The sequence below is a fragment of the Microcebus murinus genome, chromosome 7 (assembly GCF_040939455.1).
Source record: "Microcebus murinus isolate Inina chromosome 7, M.murinus_Inina_mat1.0, whole genome shotgun sequence".
Taxonomy (NCBI): domain Eukaryota; kingdom Metazoa; phylum Chordata; class Mammalia; order Primates; family Cheirogaleidae; genus Microcebus; species Microcebus murinus.
The window spans coordinates 20035396-20053799 of NC_134110.1; the positions used below are offsets into that span (position 1 = coordinate 20035396).

Below are 18404 nucleotides of genomic sequence, written 5' to 3' on the forward strand. Positions count from 1 at the left end.
AAGTGCCCATCAATCCTTGAGTGGATTAATAAAATGTGATACATATATGTATACCATGGAGTACTCCTCAGCCATGAGAAATAAATGATAAATTACCTTTTGTATTATCCTGCATGGAGCTGGATCCCATGCTTCTATGTGAAGTATCACAAGAATGGAAAAACAAAAACCACATGGGCTCACCATTAAATCGGTACTAATCAGTCAACACTTATGGTCACATATGGAAGTAACATTCACTGGGTTTCAGGCAGGTGGGAGGATCGAGGAGGGGATGGGTAAATTCACACTTAAGGGGTATGGTGCATGCTGTGTGGAAGATGGTCATGCTTGTAGCTTTGTGTCAGGTGGTGCAAAGGTGATTTATGTAACCGAAGCATTTGTACCCCCATTATATTCTGAAATAAAAAATGAAAATAGAAAAAAGAATGTGTTTAAAGAAAAAAAAAGAGACTATATGAAGACACAGGAAGAAAACAACCATCTGCAAGCTAAGAGGAGAGGCCTCAGGAGAAACCAAACCTGCTGACAACTTATCTTGTATTTCTACCATCCAGAAATGTGATAAATTATGTTCTGTTGGTTAAACCACCTTATTTGTGGTATTTTGTTGTGACAGCAGTGGCCTGGGCAAAATAATGTAATTAAGTTTTCCGAATTTCTTCTTGATTTTTTTTAACCATGTTGACTGCCACACTAGAACAAAAAATTAACATAATTACACAATTCAGAATTACACAAGAATAATTCTTAGGTGATTTCCATTCATCCTTTTCTCTTTAATTTCTCCCTTATCCAGTCTACCATTGTAGGTAATTAATCCCTTTAGGTTCAGTTTTATCACTCCTATATTTTTCCTTGCAGAGATAAGTTAATACATGCACATTTTGTTATTTCCTGTTTGTTTTACACAAAGATGGCATGCTATATATTCTTTACATCTTTTTTGTTTCACCTAATAGTAATCCTAGAAATTGCTGCATATTCATTCAATGAGATCTACTTTGCTTATTAATTTTTTTCAAAGCATCATAGTATGTGCTGAATATTGTATTAGTTTGCTAGGGTTTCCATAATTAAACTCATCAAACTGGGTGGCTTAACATAAATTTATTCTCTCACAGTTCTGCAGCTAGATGTCTAAGATCAGATTTCAGCAGGCTTCATTCTTCCTGAGGTCTGTGAATCTCTCCTAGGTTGTTGTTATCTGCAGACTATATTTGGGGTCCCTTTGCTTGTAGATACATTACCCCAATCTCTGCATTTACCATCAGATGACATTCTTCCTGTGTGGGTGTCTGTCTCTGTATCCAATTTTCCCATTTTGTAAGGACACATGTAATATTTGATCAGGACACACCTTAACCATTTCATCTTAATTTGATCTTCTCCAAAGATCCTATTTCCAAACAGGGTCACATTGATATTTACATATACTGGGAGTTAGGACTTCAACATATTTTTGGGAGACAATCTATCCATAGCAATTATGTACCAGGTACATAAGGTATCTTAATTCAACCAATTAGGATACCAATAAGGTATCTTATTCAACCATTCTATAGAAAAGTATTTAGGTTATGTCTGATATTTTGAAATTTTAAACCATGCTGTAATAAGTAATTTTGTGTATATGTATTTTCATATTATTCCATATTAGATGTGTACCTTTCTGCTTCTGTATCTTTCATAAGGGTGTTATAGTTTTCATCATATAGTTTTGTTCATTTTTAATTAAGCTAATTCCTAAATTTTTGCTACTGTGATGGGATTTTGTCTGTTGTTATTTTTCTAACTGGTTATTTATGAGTGAAGGCTATTGATTTATATTGGTTAACTTTATATAATGTTACCTTACTGAATTTATTATTTGAACTCATTTTTATCTTTTCATTGTTAGAGTTTCTAGATATACTGTCACATAACTTGCAGATAGAAATAATATTTCATGATCTTTTCCAATTCATATGCCTCTAATTTATTAATCTGATTTATTGATATTTGCATGTTGCTTTTATAACCTTACATTGCTGAAATCACATATTAGTTGAAGGACATCATGTAATTTCCAAATATGGACAATTTTATATTTTTCTTGAAAATCTATATGTCTTTTTTTAAACAATATCTTTTTAAAACTTTTTACTTTTAAAATAATTATAGATTCATAGGAAGTTACAAAGAAAGTACATAGAGAGTACTCTTTACCCAATTTCCCCTACTGGTTTCATCTTATATGACTGCATACCAATTTGAAGACCTGTAATTTAAAAAACTGACAATGCCAAATATTGATGGTGATATGGAGGAACTGTAACTATAATACATTGCTGGTGTGATTGTAAAATGGCAACCACTTTGGAAAACCACTGGGTAGTTCTTTTTTTGTATTTCAAAACATTATGGGGGTATAAATGTTTTTGGTTACATGGATAGATTTTGCAATGCTTGATTCAGGGCTATAAGTGCACCCATCAAGCAGATAGTGTGCATTGTACCTGTTAGGTTCCTTTTTACTCATCTCCTCCTTCCCCATCCCCCTTTCATTATTTCTGTTGAGTTTTATTTCCGTCTATGCACATGTGTGTTCATTGCTTAGTTCCAATTTAATAGTGAGTACACCCATGATATGCCGAAATTAAAAAAAAATAGTGAGTACATGAGGTGTTTAATTTTCCATTCTTTAGATACTTCACTTAGTATAATTGTCTCCAGTTCCATCCAAATTGTTGCAAAAGGCATTAATGAATGCTTCTTCATGGCTAAGTAGTATTCCATGGTGTGCATATACTACATTTTGTTAATCCACTCATGAATTGATGGGCACTTGGGTTGATGCCACATCTTTGAAATTGTGAATTATGCTTAAGTAAACATTTGAATGCAGGTGTCTTTTGGGGTAAATACTCAGTAGTGGGATTGCTGGATTAAATGGTTGGTCTACTTTAAGTTTTTTTGAGGAATCTAAATGCTGTTTTCCATAGAGGTTGTACTAATTTGCCATCCCACCAACAGTGCATAAGCTTTCATTTCTCTGCATCCACACCACTATCTATTGATCTGGATATTTTAATAAAGGCACTTCCAACTGCAGTAAGTTAATATCTCATTGTGTTTTTAATTTGCAGACTAAAGCAGTGATAAAAAAAAAGTCTTCTAAAAAAAGAAAAGAAAAGAAAAGAAAAGAAAGGAAAATCCCTGGGCCAGATGGATTCACAGCCAAATTTTACCATACCAACAAAGAAGAGTTGGTACCTATACCACATAAATTATTCAATAACATTGAGAATCCCCAACTCATTCTATGAAGCCTTGATTCCAAAGCCAGGAAAGAAGATAACAACAACAAAAAAATAAAACTATACACCAGTATCCCTTATGAGTATAGATGCAGAGATCCTCAATAAAATACTATAAACCAAATTCAACAGCACATCAAAAAAAAAAATAATCTACAATGCTCAAGTGGGTTTCATTCCAAGGATGCATGAGTGGTTCAACATATGTATGTCTTTTCTTTTTTTACTTATCAGGATTTCTGGAAATTTCAGAAGAATTAAATAATAGTGGTGAAAAGTATACATCATTGTCTTTTCCTTATCTAAGGGGGAACACATACATTCTTTCTTGGAATGTAATGTTACCTATAGGTTTGGGATAGATGTTCTTTATTAAGTTGTGGAAGTTCCATTCTATTCCTAATTTTCTGACAGTTTTTTTTTTTATAATGAATAGCTATTAAAAAGTGGGCAAAGGACATAAACAGAAACTTTTCAAAAGAAGACAGAATAATGGCCACCAAACATATGAAAAAATGATCAACATCTCTAATCATCAGGGAAATGCCAATCAAATCTGCAATGAGATATTCCTTATTTCCAGTAAGTATGGCCTTTATCAAAAAGTCCCAAAACAATAAATGTTAGTGTGGATGCAGAGAGATAGGAACACTCCTACACAGCTGGTGTGACTGCAAACTAGTTCAACCTCTGTGGAAAGCAATATGGAGATACCTTAAAGCGATACAAGTAGACCTACTATTTGATCCAACAATCCCACTACTGGGCATCTACCCAAAAGATCCAATAACACTCTACAAAAAAGACACCTGCACTCATGTGTTTATAGCATCAAAATTCACAATTGCAAAGATGTGTAAATAACCCAGGTACCCATCAATACATGAGTGGATTAATAAAATGTGGTATATGTATACCATGGAGTACTATTCAGCTGTAAGAAACAATGGTAGTATAGCACCTCTTGCATTTTCATGGAAAGAGCTGGAACCCATTCTACTAAGTGAAGTATCCCAAAAATGGAAAAACAAGCACCACATGTACTCACCAGAAAATTGGTATTAACTGATCAACACCTAAGTGGACATACAGGAATAACATTTATCAGGTGTTGAGCAGATGGGAGAGGGGAGGAGGGGATGGGTATATACATACATAATGAGTGAGATGTGTACCATCTGGGGGTAGGTCATGCTTGAAACTCTGACTCGAGGGGGCAGAGGGGGCAAGGGCAATGTGCATAACCTTAACATTTGTATTCCCATAATATGCTGAAATAAAAAGGAAAAGAAAAACATAAAGACGGTGAACAAAAAACCCCATGGACCTGTACATATCTTTCAAGAAAGTCTCCTCTATCCTGGTAGGGGCAAGCAGGAGGATACCTAGAAAAGTCTCCTGAGGCTTCCAGGAGCTTTGGCGAGATCCTTCCTTTGCCCTCTAGAAGACTAGTTAGAGAATAAAACATAGGGGAAGTGTGAGGACACAAGAGGGCACCACAGTCAAGCAAATGATTACTGCACACACAGATCCAGATGCAAACTGACAGGACAGATCAGACTTAAGAAAATGGGACTAAAAATTAGCCTTCCAAAACAAAGTTCCAAATAAATTTTTGAGAATATTCTTCCAGACAGGCCCCTAGTCTCCGTACGAATGGGAGAGACCTCCCCAAATGCCAAGACCCTCAAATGGCCACGGAGGCTATCCAAGACCCTTTTGGGGCCACAGAGCTTCTAAGAGGGTAAGAGCTCAGAAGGTCAAAAGGATGTTGTATGCAAACAGAACACTCCACACTGGAAGCATATTTTCCTTCACTATAAGCCAGATTTCAAAGCATCATCGGTTTACAATGTCTGATAAAAATTGACTCAGAGATGACCCATTCTCCAAAAAGACTGTGCAGCCATGATGGCACACATATGAGAGCAGCCACCTGGGATTTTCCCAGCAAAGCCATAGGGGTGGAGCTACCTGAGGCTTCAGGAGTGCACCCCTTGCACCAGTGTGCCCAGTATGCAGTATATGCAGTCAGGGACTATTTTGTAACTTTAAGGTTTAATGTCTGCCTTGTTGGGTTTTCAACTTTCACAGGGCCTGCCATCCTTTTCTTTTGGCCAATTTCTCCCTTTTGGAATGAGAATGTCTAGCCTATGTCAGTAGAAGCAGTGAAATTTGGAAGTAAATAACTCGTTTTAATTTTACAGGCTTATAGCTGGGTACAACTTGCATTGAGTCTCAGATGAAGCTTTGGACATTGGACACTTGAGTTGATGCTGGAACAAATTAAGATTTTTGGGGACTATTGGGAATGAATAATTGTATTCTGCAATGTGAGAGGGACATGAGGTTTGGGGGTTCAGGGGAAGAAGGCTATCGGCTAGATATTCAATTCTTCCGAATCTCATGTTGAAATTTGATCACCAATGTTGCGGGGGAGGCGCTTAGTAGGAGGTGTTTATGTCACATGGACTGATCTCTCTTGCATGGCTTCGTGCCATACTCACAGTAATGATTAAGGCCTTGTTCTATTAGTTCCTGGAGAGTTTTCCCAAGAGCTAGTTGTTAAAAAGAGCCTGGCACCTTCCTCTACCCTCTGTTGCCTCTACACTTGCTGTGTTATTTCTGCACAGGCCATCTTCCTTTTCCTTTCACTATGAATAGAAGCAGACTGAAGCCCTCACCAGAAGCACCATCCTTCTCTTACAGCCTGCAAAATCATGAGTGAAATAAACATTTTTTTTTCTTTATAAATTACCTAGCCTCAGATATTCCTTTATAACCCTAAAATTGGCTAAGACAGAGATTCAGCATTAGACTGTAGGCAGGTCCTCCAATAGCCAATTACTATGAACCCTTTGCCCCAGTTGTTGGTTTGGTTAGTGACAGGCAAGCTGGGGGAGTTTTGGCTGCAGAATTTCCTGTGCATGTGAAACAGTAGCTAACTTGGAGCGTTAGGGCTTCCTGATTGAAAATCAATGAAAGTACCCAAACCGATGGTAATAAGACCAGTTTTCCCCAGAATGGTGTTCAGCTGCACTTGAGGCTTTTGTTACTTGATGTTGATTTTTCTTCAGCATGTAGTATTACCAAGGAGGGGCTGTCTGTTTTGTGTAATTATGGTAATGTTGTTGATTCTATTATTATTTCTGATATTGATTTAAAATCATTAATTGACATTTTCTGTCTGCCATTCTAGCATTTGTGAAATGTCATTGTGGAACTAATTATAACTTACTAGACAGGACAAAAAAGAGAGCTCAGACTAATTTTCTACCTTTTATAGGCTAAATATTGAGAAAGACTGTTTTTGTTGGGGGTGTAGGTTTAGACTCGAATAAGTCTCATACCGGGTAGGCAAGTTCTTAGTCCATTAAACAATCTGTGGTTAACAAAAGTACTCAAGAGGGCACTTTTTGTATCTTCAATATTGGATCAATTTAAATATGCCTTTAATATAAAAAATTTGATGGAAGTTTGTTTCTTAATTAATTAATTTATTTTTTCAGCATATTATATGGGTACAAATGTTAACATTATGTATATTTCTTTTGCCCCCCCTCCACCCTCGAGTCAGAACTTCAAGTGTGTCCATCCCCCAGTTGGTGCGCATCACATTCATTATGTATTTATATACCCATCCTCTGCCCCCCCACCTGCCAAACACCCAATAGGTGTTTTTTTATCATTGTTGTTGTTGCTGTGAGTTAGCCCAAAGTCTTTGAATTAACAAAAATGAAGGTCCTGGGAAAATAGAGACCTTTCAGAGATTCACTCATTGTTTTATAACTTAGGTAGACATTCTTTGAAGAACCTATGGGACATCTAAATTAAACTAGCTTCCTGGGACCTATTGGAAAAATTAAATTTCATTGAATGTCTCTTCTAAGAGCCTATCACTGTGTTTTTTTTTTGAGAGTAAAATGTGTACATTGGTTGTATAGATTGCTTGTGCCCTTTCAAAATTCATATATTGAAATCCTAACCTAAAATGTGATAATATTAATAGGTGAGGTCTTGGTAGCTGAGTAGATAGTGAGGCTAGAGCCCTTATGAATGGGATTTATGTTTGTCTAAAATAGCACCTAGAGAGCTAGCTCGCTTCTCTACTATATGACAACACAGCAAAAAAAGATACCATCTATAAATAACCAAACCCTTACCAGACACTAAATCTGCTGTCACCTTGGTTTTGGACTTCCCAGCTTTAAAAATATGAGAAATGAACTTCTGTTGTTTATAAACTATCCATACTATGTATTTTGTTAGAACAGACTGAAAAGTATAAGACATAAAATTGGTAGTAAGAAGTGGGGGTGTGATGTAATAAATATTTAAAATGTTGAAACAGCTTTCTTTGGAACTGAGTAATGTGTAGAAGTTGAAAAAGTTTTGGGGTACGTACTAAAGAAAAATTCATGATTGAATCTTAAATGATTATTCTGATGAATACTCAGAAGAACAGGAGAGCTATACAGAAAATCTAAAACCTTAAAGTATAGCAAAGTGCCCATGAACAGAATATTGGCAGAAATATGGATGTAAAGACCATTCTGATGAGGTGTCAGACAGAAATGAGGAACATGTTATTTGACACTAGAAAAAGGCAATCCTTGTCACAAGGTGGAAAAGAACATGGCTGAATTCTGTTTATGTTCTAGTATTTTGTGGAAGGTAGAACTTGTAAGTAATGAAATTGGATAATTGTCTGGGGAAATTTCTTCACAAATTATTTTTTTAATGTGCAGCTTGCCTTATCTGAGTGTTTATAATAAAATTCAAGAGGAGAGAAGTGATTTAAAGAGGGAATTGTTAATCAAAATGGAAGCAGAGCTTAACATTTTGCATTCTCAGCCTATCCACATTGGAAAATATGAGAAAATATTTTGGGGAGAAAACAAGAGTGTAGTCAAGTGACACTTTAATAAGAAGATTCACCATCTCAACAGATCCAGGTGCTATTTGTAAAAACAATAGAATAATAACCTCAGCAGAATTTTGGAGACTAGTAAATCTGTCCCTCTTATCATAGGCCCATGCAAGGGCCTGGAACAGAATTATTTCAAATCTCTATGCATTTGAGCATTGTGATGCTTGGTCACCCCAGGTGTAGTTCCAGTGGGCCCAGCTTCAGTGCAGGCCATGGTGGCCCTGCTTGTAGAGGGTACAGATGGTAAACATTGGCAGGTTACCTGTGCTACCATCTCCAACAGTGCACAAAGTACATGATCCATGAGGATGTGGGCTACGTTCACCTACCTTGTGTACGATGGAGCCACCCAAAGCCTCAAGCTCAAGAACTAGACAGAGGGATATGGTGAGTGTGGGGCAAACACAAAGAATCCCCAGTAGGGTGATACCTAGCAGAACCATGAGGGCCATTCCCCCAAAATTCACATGTTGAAATAATAATCCCCAATGTGATAGTATTAGGAGGTGAGATCACTGGGAGGCAATTAGGTCCAAAGGGCAGCACCCTCATTAATGGAATTAGTGTCCTTATAAAAGAGACTCCATAGAGGTAGGTCACTCCTTCCATCATATAAGGGACACAGCAAGGAGGCATCATCTATGAACCAGGAAATGAGCCCTCACCAGACATCAAATATGCTAGCACCTTGATCTTGGACTTCCCAGCCTCCAGAACTGTGATAAAAAAAATCTGTTCTTTATAAATTACCCAATCTACAGTGCATTATTGTAGTAGCCTGAAAGGACTAAGGCATATGTGCTTCTGGATAAAGGTGAATATAGTTAAGATTTTTCCCACCATGATTATGTGTTATGGCAAAGATTTTTGAGATACCTCACAGGTAGCCTGAAAATGTGTAACATGAAAGCAAACTGTGTCTGAGTGATTTTTGAAATAGTCATTAAATATAACATATTGGCCACTTATCTAGTAGAAAAGTATTTATTGCTTGTTGATTGGATAGAATTAGTAATTTATATCATATTGGGTATTGATTACTGGTATCTTAATGAATAAAACAGCAACACTTGGGTTGTAGTAATTCCTCACGAAGCATCCTTTATTTTTCACATAGGTTTAAGAATAGGCAAAATTGGGCTGTTAAATTGAGAACCAATGAGAATCATCACTTTTTTATTAATTTACTTTTATATAATAAATTTTAACCTTGAAGGATCTGTTTTTACTTATACTAGGTCTTAGTATAAGTATTTTAACTGGGGGACTGTGGGTTCCCATTTTACCAAGCCAATTTGTAAATGAAAAATGATTTAATTTTAATTTATTATTTTTTGTGTTAGACCATCTATACCAAGTATAAGATATTTGGGAACAATCAGTAGTATAACTGGAAAAGTTAGGCAAGGATATATTTACTGGGAAGCATGCCTATTTATTTCTATTTTATATTTGGTTACTCTCATAAGATTACTGGGGGACAATTATTTAAAATTATTGTGATCCCCAAATGTAACTTTAATTTTAGATCTTATATTGATTTAATCCATGAACTTTTGTAAATTGGTGCATTTTAGCAAATACTAAAGTTAATTAACATATGTTGTAGAGGCACAAAAGCCAATCAGTGCCCTTTTATCTTTCTGGTAAATAAATTCATCAAGTAAAATTTTGTTTGCCAGTTGGGTTAAATTATGGAATTTTGTTTCACTATAATAATAATGATGATAATAATAATAACTTTGGAGATGTGGGGAAACTTTCCCTTTACCCTGGATGGTTCACTGAGAGATTGACACACAATAAGGAATATTAATAAAAGAAAGATTTTTTTTTACTGTGCACATGGGGGAAATCACAAGATGATTGCCCAATATTTCAATGGGATCCAGAAATTTATACACCCTCATTTTAGAGAGGAGAGGGGAGATGAGGAATATTGGGAATTCTATTTAGGGAAAATAAATGGTAATTAGGTAGGATGAATAGATACTTGGGAGGATGAATGCATGGGGGAAACAGAGAGACTTATAAATGTTTTTCTTAGCAAATTAAGTTAACCTGGGAGATAGGTATTATATTTCAAATGATTAGGGCGAGGTCTGGTTGCATTCTTGAACTTCTTTCCTGTAATATACTGGGATAACAGGAAAGAGAAGGGAAGTCAATTACTTTTTTGATGGGTCTTTTTCTTTATGAAGAAAGAGGGAATGTCCCTTCTAAGGCCTGTTGATTTCTAAGGACCTTTAACTCAAAGTAATCTTTCTACTAAGGAGTTATATTTTGGGATGAAATTCCCTGAGCTCCTTCATTCCCCTCATTTGGAACTTCCCTAGAAGTTTCACACATTAAAAGCTGAGTCAGTCACTGTGGAGAGAGAGATTGCATTGGTAGTTAAGTAACAAGAGATCTGTAAATGGAGACAAGAAAATAGATTAGAAGGAGAATGAATAAACAGAAAAGAACAGATCTAAGTACATTTTCTCCACACTCCACTAAACAAGTCTCCCCTTACTGGGACTAGGTCAGACCAATGGAATGTTTTTTGCTTTATTAATATGATGGAGGATATTTATCATGTCTTTTAGGAGGTATGGATTAGTCTTTACTTGTGCTGACCAATTTATGTAGAAACAGCATTTTTCACCAGTGATCACACAAGCTTCTCCCTGTTGGACTGTCAGGGCATCCAAGATACATCAGTTTTGAAATACAACAGAGGCTATACTGTTGACTTCTGACTCAATTGCTCTCAGTGCTTGCATAGTGATATTGAGCTCTTGTTTTATTACCCTGGATGATTCAAAACAGCCTTTTCAATATTTTAAGTTACAAATTCCAGTAAAAAAGTCCTTAGTAAAAAACTATTTAGAATTGTGATGTACAGGTATGTATGTATGTGTGTATATATGCATGTGTGTGTGTGTGTGTGTGTGTGTGTGTGTTGCAACTAGCATGTTTGTGTGGCACCACTTTATGAATGAAAGAACCCAAGTTTGAAATTTGGCTCACATTTAAAGTGGAATATCTTGTAACAGAGGTGTCAGATAACCAAGTGCACAGCCTCCTGACTATCTAGGTGGGAACCGCTTGTAAGCATTTCACCACAGAAGAGAAAAATACCAGTGTTATTTGACAGATAACATCGGTTTGGAACATGTGACCTCCAAACCTAGAGTTTTCTGTGCCTTTTTTCCTCATTTGCATTTTGACATCTCCAGTTTCCATGAGTACCTGCCCATTTGTATGAAGAGAACTGGTTGAAAATATTTCAAAGTCCTGTGATCTAGTTCTGGCAGTTATAGGGCTTTGTTTAATTATCTAACCAAGTCAGTCCAGACTTTTGGTCTATCCATATGTAATATTTAGTGTCTGGCAACTTAACTTAAAAAGAGAAGCAATGAGATACACCAAATTACATAGGCCTGGTTTGTGAGTCATGCATAATATCTAGTAATTTGACAAGCACTGACATCATGATAATTAGTGTCAGGGACACCTATGACCTTTGTAAGAGGCACAAGAATGCCATCTGTGGAATCAAACCAAAGTGTCTCATTGAAATATTGCCCTATTGTGTCATTCAGAAAACATTCAGCATCATCCTTATTTTCAATGCAGAGGAAAAAATTCCTTGCTTGTGGCTTTACCTGAGCACAAGACAGTTCTTGAGCCTTCACAGAGGTTTGTATGTGTGCAGTTGACTCACCACCAAGAGAAGCAGCATAACATTTTTCTCTGGTTGTGGATGCCACATCTTGTCATATATCCATCTCCCAGTATAATTCCACCAGGCGCTCACATTGGTAGAAAGAAAAATGAGTTTAGGTTCTTTTGCATGATCTAGATGTTTGCATAACTAGCAATTAGATTGATTAGTTAATGTGGCCAGGCTTTGAATACCTTGTGCAAAGGTATTCCAGGTTTTTTCCTGAGCTGCTGGAAAAACTGTAAAGGTTAGTAAGAGCAAGGCATAGTTTGAAGGAAGTCATAGTGGAAGATTAAAAGGGAGAATAGGATAAGTTGATGTAGTCTCCAATGATGTTCCATTATGTAATCTTCAAAGGGTAAGGCTTAAATTAAGTACTTTAAAAAGACCCTTTTTTGAGGGGGGAAAAATGGTGGAGTAGGGGTGCCCTCCTGGCTCTCTACTCCCAGAGCGAAAAGTGATGAAAGTGGATAGCCACACGCAAGCGATCTGCACTTTCACAGGACCAGCTACGCAAGCCTGCAGACATCCACCAGGAAACGGAGGGATAGGACCATTTACAGCCTAAAGCAAAGGTGAATCGATTTATTCTCCCACAAAAATCAGGGATTTGGAGGCACACAACAGGGAGGGAGTGAGGCGTGGTTTAAGCCACTGCCACCTGGCAGTGGCGCCAGCCCTACCTGGTGCTGAGAGACACCCCCTCCTATACCGAGCTCCACTTCCACGTAGGCCGGGAGGTGCCTGAAGCTGGTGAGAAGTGGCAGCGCAGGACTAAGCTGTGTGGAGAGGAGACTAGAGCAGGGAACACTTTGAGTTCTCCAGAGCACACAGCTACCGCAGTATGAGGTGGGGGAGAGTCCGAGCCCAGCAACCACTCTCTGCGCAGCAAGAACCAGAGCCCACTTGGGCATCTCCCTGCAGAACACTCCCAGGTCAAGGTTAAGGGGAGTTTACACAGAAGGAGGCTTTGACTTTGGATATAGAGGAGGTTTGGGATAGCACTGGGAGGTCAGAGTGCGCAAGGTTGGACTCCTTGATCCATTAGGACCCCCCTCCCTCTGCCCCTCCGGCACCTCTCCCGCCCTCGCATTCCAGCACTGACTTGGGTTCAGGGTTTGGAGGGGAGGCACAGAGAGAGTGCTGGTATGCACCCCTGCTCCACCAATTTGATATGGGACCATCACTTGCTGCATAAGTGGCACTGACTCTGTGCTCAGAGAGTGGACCCTGCCTGGATGGGGCAGCAATACAGGGGAGATTGCCCTTGGCAGATTAAGGCAGAGAAACATTGCCTCCCACACTCTCCTGCAACCTGGAGCCCTGCCCTGGGCTCCAAAGTCTCTGTCCCAGCCTTGGGGGCAGGGATGAGATAGGAACTGTTCCCATTCCTGCCACTTATCTCCACCTGTGTAATTAAGGAGACAGAAAACAGGGATTGGTGGGTCCCATTGCCTGCCTGCCCATTTCTGGTCAGTCTCTCCCTGCACAGGTCTCCCACGATCTGTGTCCAGAGTGCGGAGCCCGCCTGGGCAGAGCCTATACTTGTAGGAGGCTGACTTTAGTGGTTATAAGGCAGAGATATTCTATGACCCCCACATCCGGGGATTTGGGGCTAGGCCTTTGGCCCCAAAGTTTGTATCCCCGCCTTGGGGGCGGAGCCAAGATAGAAACTGTTCCCATTCCTGCCGCTTATCTCTACCTATGAAATTAAAGAGACAGAAGATGGGGATCAGTGGGTCTGGATACCGGCCTGCCAGCTTCAGGACAGCCTCTCCCTGCACAGGTCTCCTGTGCTTTGTGTCCAGGCTCTGGAGCCCGCCAGGGCAGAGCCTAGCCTCGTAGGAGGCTACCCTTGGTGGTTATAAGGCAGAGAGACTTTACGTCCACCACACTCCGGTGTCTTGTGACTGAGCCTTTGGCTCCAAAGTCTCTGTCCCCGCCTTGGGGGTGGAGCTGAGATAGGAACAGTCCCCATTCCTGCCACTTATCTCCACCTGTGTAATTAAGGAGACAGAAGACAGGGATTGGTGGGTCCCATTGCCTGCCTGCCCGCTTCTGGTTAGTCTTTCCTTGCACAGGTCTCCCACGCTTTGTGTTCAGGCTCTGGAGCCCGCCGGGGCAGGGCCAAGCTTCATAGGAGGCTGCCCTTGGTGGTTATACGGTGGAGAGACTTTACATTCACCACACTCAGGTGTCTTGTGGCTGAGACTTTGGCTCCAAAATCTCTGTCCCCATCCTTGGGGCGGAGCTGAGATAGGAACTGTTCCTATTCCTACCGCTTATCTCCACCTGTGTAATTAAAGAGACAGCAGACGGGGATAGGTGGGTATGGATACTGGTCTGTCGCCTTCAGGACAGTCTCTCCCTGCACAGGTCTCTTGTGCTTGGTGTCCAGGCCCTGGAGTTTGCCTGGGCAGGGCCGAGCCTCGTAGGAGGCTGCCTTTGGTGGATATAAGGCAGAGAGATTTTACGACACACACATTCTGGTGACTTGGGGCTAGGCCTTTGGCTCCAAAGTTTCTAGCCCAGCCTTGGGGGTGGAGCTGAGATAGGAACTGTTCCCCTTCCGGCCATCTAGCTCCATCTGTGCAATTAAGGAGGCAGAAGACGGGAGGCCACCGGAGCAGCCTGGAGACCAGCGGGAAGGGTAGGCAAATTGGCCGTTTCCCCTCCACTGCATATCGGACTGCTGGTGGGATAACCAGTGGGTAGAGAGACCTGCAGACACAAGCCCAGTGACGGCCGCTGCCAGTGAGCAACATCACCTACCGGCTCAGAAACTAAACAAGACGTGTGAATACCCAAACGAAAACCTAAAGGAAAGAAACAACAACTGAGCGACATGGGAAGAAATCAGCGAAGGAACTCTGGAAATATGAAGAAACAAACGGAAAACACACCCCCAAAGAGGAGCACCAGCCCCTTAGAAACAGACAACAAACAAAACCTTGCAACCAAAATGACAAAAGAGGAATTTCATATGTGGATCATAAGAACACTCCACATCCTGCAAGAACAACTCAATAACAAACACAAAGAAACCACAAAAAGCGTCCAGGATATGTAACAAAAGTTCACTAAAGAGATCGACACAGTGAAGAAAACTTTAGCCGAATTCCTGGAGCTGAAGGATCAACTCAGGGAATTACAAAATACAGTGGAAAGTATCAAGAACAGGGTAGATCAAACAGAAAAAAAGAATATCAGAGATTGAAGATAACACCTTCCAATTAAATAAATCAGTCACAGATATAGAGCAGAGAGACAAGAGAAAAGAACAAAGCCTACAAGCGATGTGGGATTGTGTGAAAAAACCTAACGTGAGGGTCATAGGGTTACCAGAAGGGGAAGAAGATATCACTCAAGGGTTGGACAAGCTACTTGAAGATATAATAGAGGAAAATTTCCCAGGCCTTGCTCAAAATCTCGATATACAAGTTCAAGAAGCTCAGAGGACCCCTGGGAGATTCAATGCAAACAGGAAGATGTCACGTCATGCAGTCATCAGACTGACCAAAATATCAACCAAAAAGGCCCTTCTAAGAGCTGTAAGACAAAAGAAGCAAGTAACTTACAAGGGAAAGCCAATTCGAATAACACCAGACTTCTCTAATGAGAATTTACAAGCAAGGAGAGACTGAGGCCCCATTCTCACTCTTCTGAAACAAAACAATGCCCAGCCTAGAATCTTATTCCCTGCAAAACTAAGCTTCATGTATGAAGGAGAAATAAAAACATTCTCAGACAAGCAAAGGCTCAGAGAATTCACCAAGACAAGCCCAGCCCTACAAGAAGTACTCAAAACAGTGTTACACACGGAACACCATAATAAAAACTCAAAAATATAAAAACAAACAAAACCAAAAGACTGAAGGCCAATATTACAATGGCTCAAGACAGAAATCAAGGCAACAACACCCAAACCAACAGAATGAACAGCAATCTACCTTACCTATCAGTTCTCTCCATAAATGTGAATGGCTTAAACTCTCCACTCAAGAGACATAGGCTGGCTGAATGGATAAGAAAACACAGGCCAAGTATATGCTGTCTTCAGGAAACACGTCTCACCTGCAAGGATGCATATAGACTAAAAGTAAAAGGGTGGAGATCAGTATTCTAGGCAAGTGGAAGTCAAAAAAGGCTGGCATTGGCAGTTCTAATTTCAGACGATTTAGTTTTTAAAGCAACAAAGGTAGTGAAAGACAAAGAGGGTCATATATAATGGTGAAGGGCACAGTTCAACAAGAAGAGATAACAATTTTAAATATATATGCACCCAACTTAGGTGAACCCAGATTCATAATGCAAACCTTACTTGATATAAACAAATTGATTAATAGCAATACCATAATCACCGGAGATTTCAACACCCCACTGACGGCACAAGACAGATCCTCCAATCAGAAAATTAACAAATAAATAATGGACTTAAACAAAACTCTAGAACAATTGGGACTGACTGACATTTACAGGACATTCTACCCAAAATCCACTGAATATAATTTCTTCTCATCAGCTCACGGGACATCCTCTAAGATTGACCATATCCTAGGAAACAAAGTAAACCTAAAGAAATTTAAAAAAAAATAGAAATCATACCATGTATCTTCTAAGATTACAATGGAATAAAAATAGAAATCAACCATAACAGAAACCTACATTTCTACACAAAAACGTGGAAATTAAACAACCTCCTACTAAATGATTACTTCATAAATGAAGAAATCAAGATGGAAATAACAAAATTCTATGAAGAAAATGACAATGGAGAGACAAGTTATCAAATCCTCTGGGACACAGCTAAAGCAGTTCTGAGATGAAAGTTTATCTCCATAAATGCCTATAACCAAAAGTCAAAAAGATCACAAATAGACAACCTAATGAAACGACTCAAAGAGCTGAAAAAAGAAGAACAGACCAGCCCCAAACACAGAAGAAGAAGTGAAATCAACAAGATCAAATCAGAACTAAATGAAATTGAAAACAGGGAAGCTATTCAGGAGATTAATAAAACAAAAAGTTGGCTCTTTGAAAAAATAAACAAAATAGACATGCCATTGGCTAAGATAATGAAAAGCAAAAAGAGAAATCTCTAATAAGCTCCATCAGGAATAAAAAAGGAGATATCACAACTGATCCCAAAGAGATACAAGATATAATTTATGAGTACTACAAAAATCTTTATGCACACAAACTGGAAAATGTGGAGGAAATGGACAAATTTCTAGAAACACACAGCCTCCCTAGGCTCAACCAGGAAGAAATAGATTCCCTGAACAGACCAATCTCAACAGCTGAAATAGAAACAGCAATTAAAAATCTCCTTAAAAAGAAAAGTCCTGGTCCAAATGGTTTCACACCTGAATTTTACCACACTTACAAAGAAGAACTAGTACCAGTCTTGCAGAAACTATTCCACAACATTGAGAAGAACAGAAACCTCCCCAAAACCTTTTATGAAGCAAATATTACTCTGATACCAGAACCAGGAAAGGATGAAATGAAAAAGAAAACTACAGACCAATATCCCTAATGAATATAGATGGAAAAATTTTCAACAAAATCTTAGCTAACTGAATCCAGATGCTTATCAAAAAATTAATCCATCAATACCAAGTGGGCTTCATCCCAGGGATGCAAGGATGGTTCAACATACATAAATCTATAAATGCAATTCACCACATAAACAGAAACAAAAACAAAGACCATATGATTCTTTCAATAGATGCAGAATCAGCTTTTGAAAAAATTCAACACCCTTTCATGATACGAATACTTAAGAAAATAGGCATAGAAGGGACATACCTAAAAATGATACAAGCCATACATGACAGACTCATAGCCAGCATCATACTGAATGGGGAAAAATTGAAATCATTCCCACTTAGAACTGGAACCAGACAAGGCTGTCCACTATCTCTACTTCTATTCAACATAGTACTGGAAGTCCTGGCTACAGGAATCAGACAGGAAAGTGGAATTAAAGGTATCCAAACAAAGGAGGTAAAAGACATCTACAGGGAGAACTATGAAACAATAAGGAAGGAAATAGCAGAGGATGTAAACAGATGGAAATCCATTCCATGCTCAGGGATCTGCAGACTCAACATCATGAAAATGTCTATACTATCCAAACTGATCTACAGATCCAATGCAATACCTATTAAAATCCCATCAGCATTTTTCACAGATATAGAAAAAATAATTTTATGCTTTGTATGGAACCAAAGAAGACCCCAGATATCAAAAGCCATTCTAGGCAACAAAAACAAAATGGGAGGCATTAATATTCCAGATATCGGCCGGGCGCTGTGGCTCACGCCTGTAATCCTAGCTCTTGGGAGGCCGAGGTGGGCGGATTGCTCAAGGTCAGGAGTTCAAAACCAGCCTGAGCAAGAGCGAGACCCCGTCTCTACTATAAATAGAAAGAAATTAATTGGCCAACTGATATATATATAAA

At 39.0% G+C, this 18404-nt stretch overlaps 1 long non-coding RNA gene across 1 annotated transcript in view; it reads left to right on the forward strand.

Moving 5' to 3' along the window:
• LOC105871315 (uncharacterized) overlaps positions 1 to 14149 on the forward strand; it is a 31877-nt gene extending 17728 nt beyond the window's left edge. The window contains exon 3 of the long non-coding RNA XR_001154022.3: positions 3129 to 14149. This is a non-coding gene — a long non-coding RNA (uncharacterized LOC105871315). The remainder of the gene's footprint in view (positions 1 to 3128) is intronic.
• The last annotated feature ends 4255 nt before the right edge of the window (positions 14150 to 18404 follow it).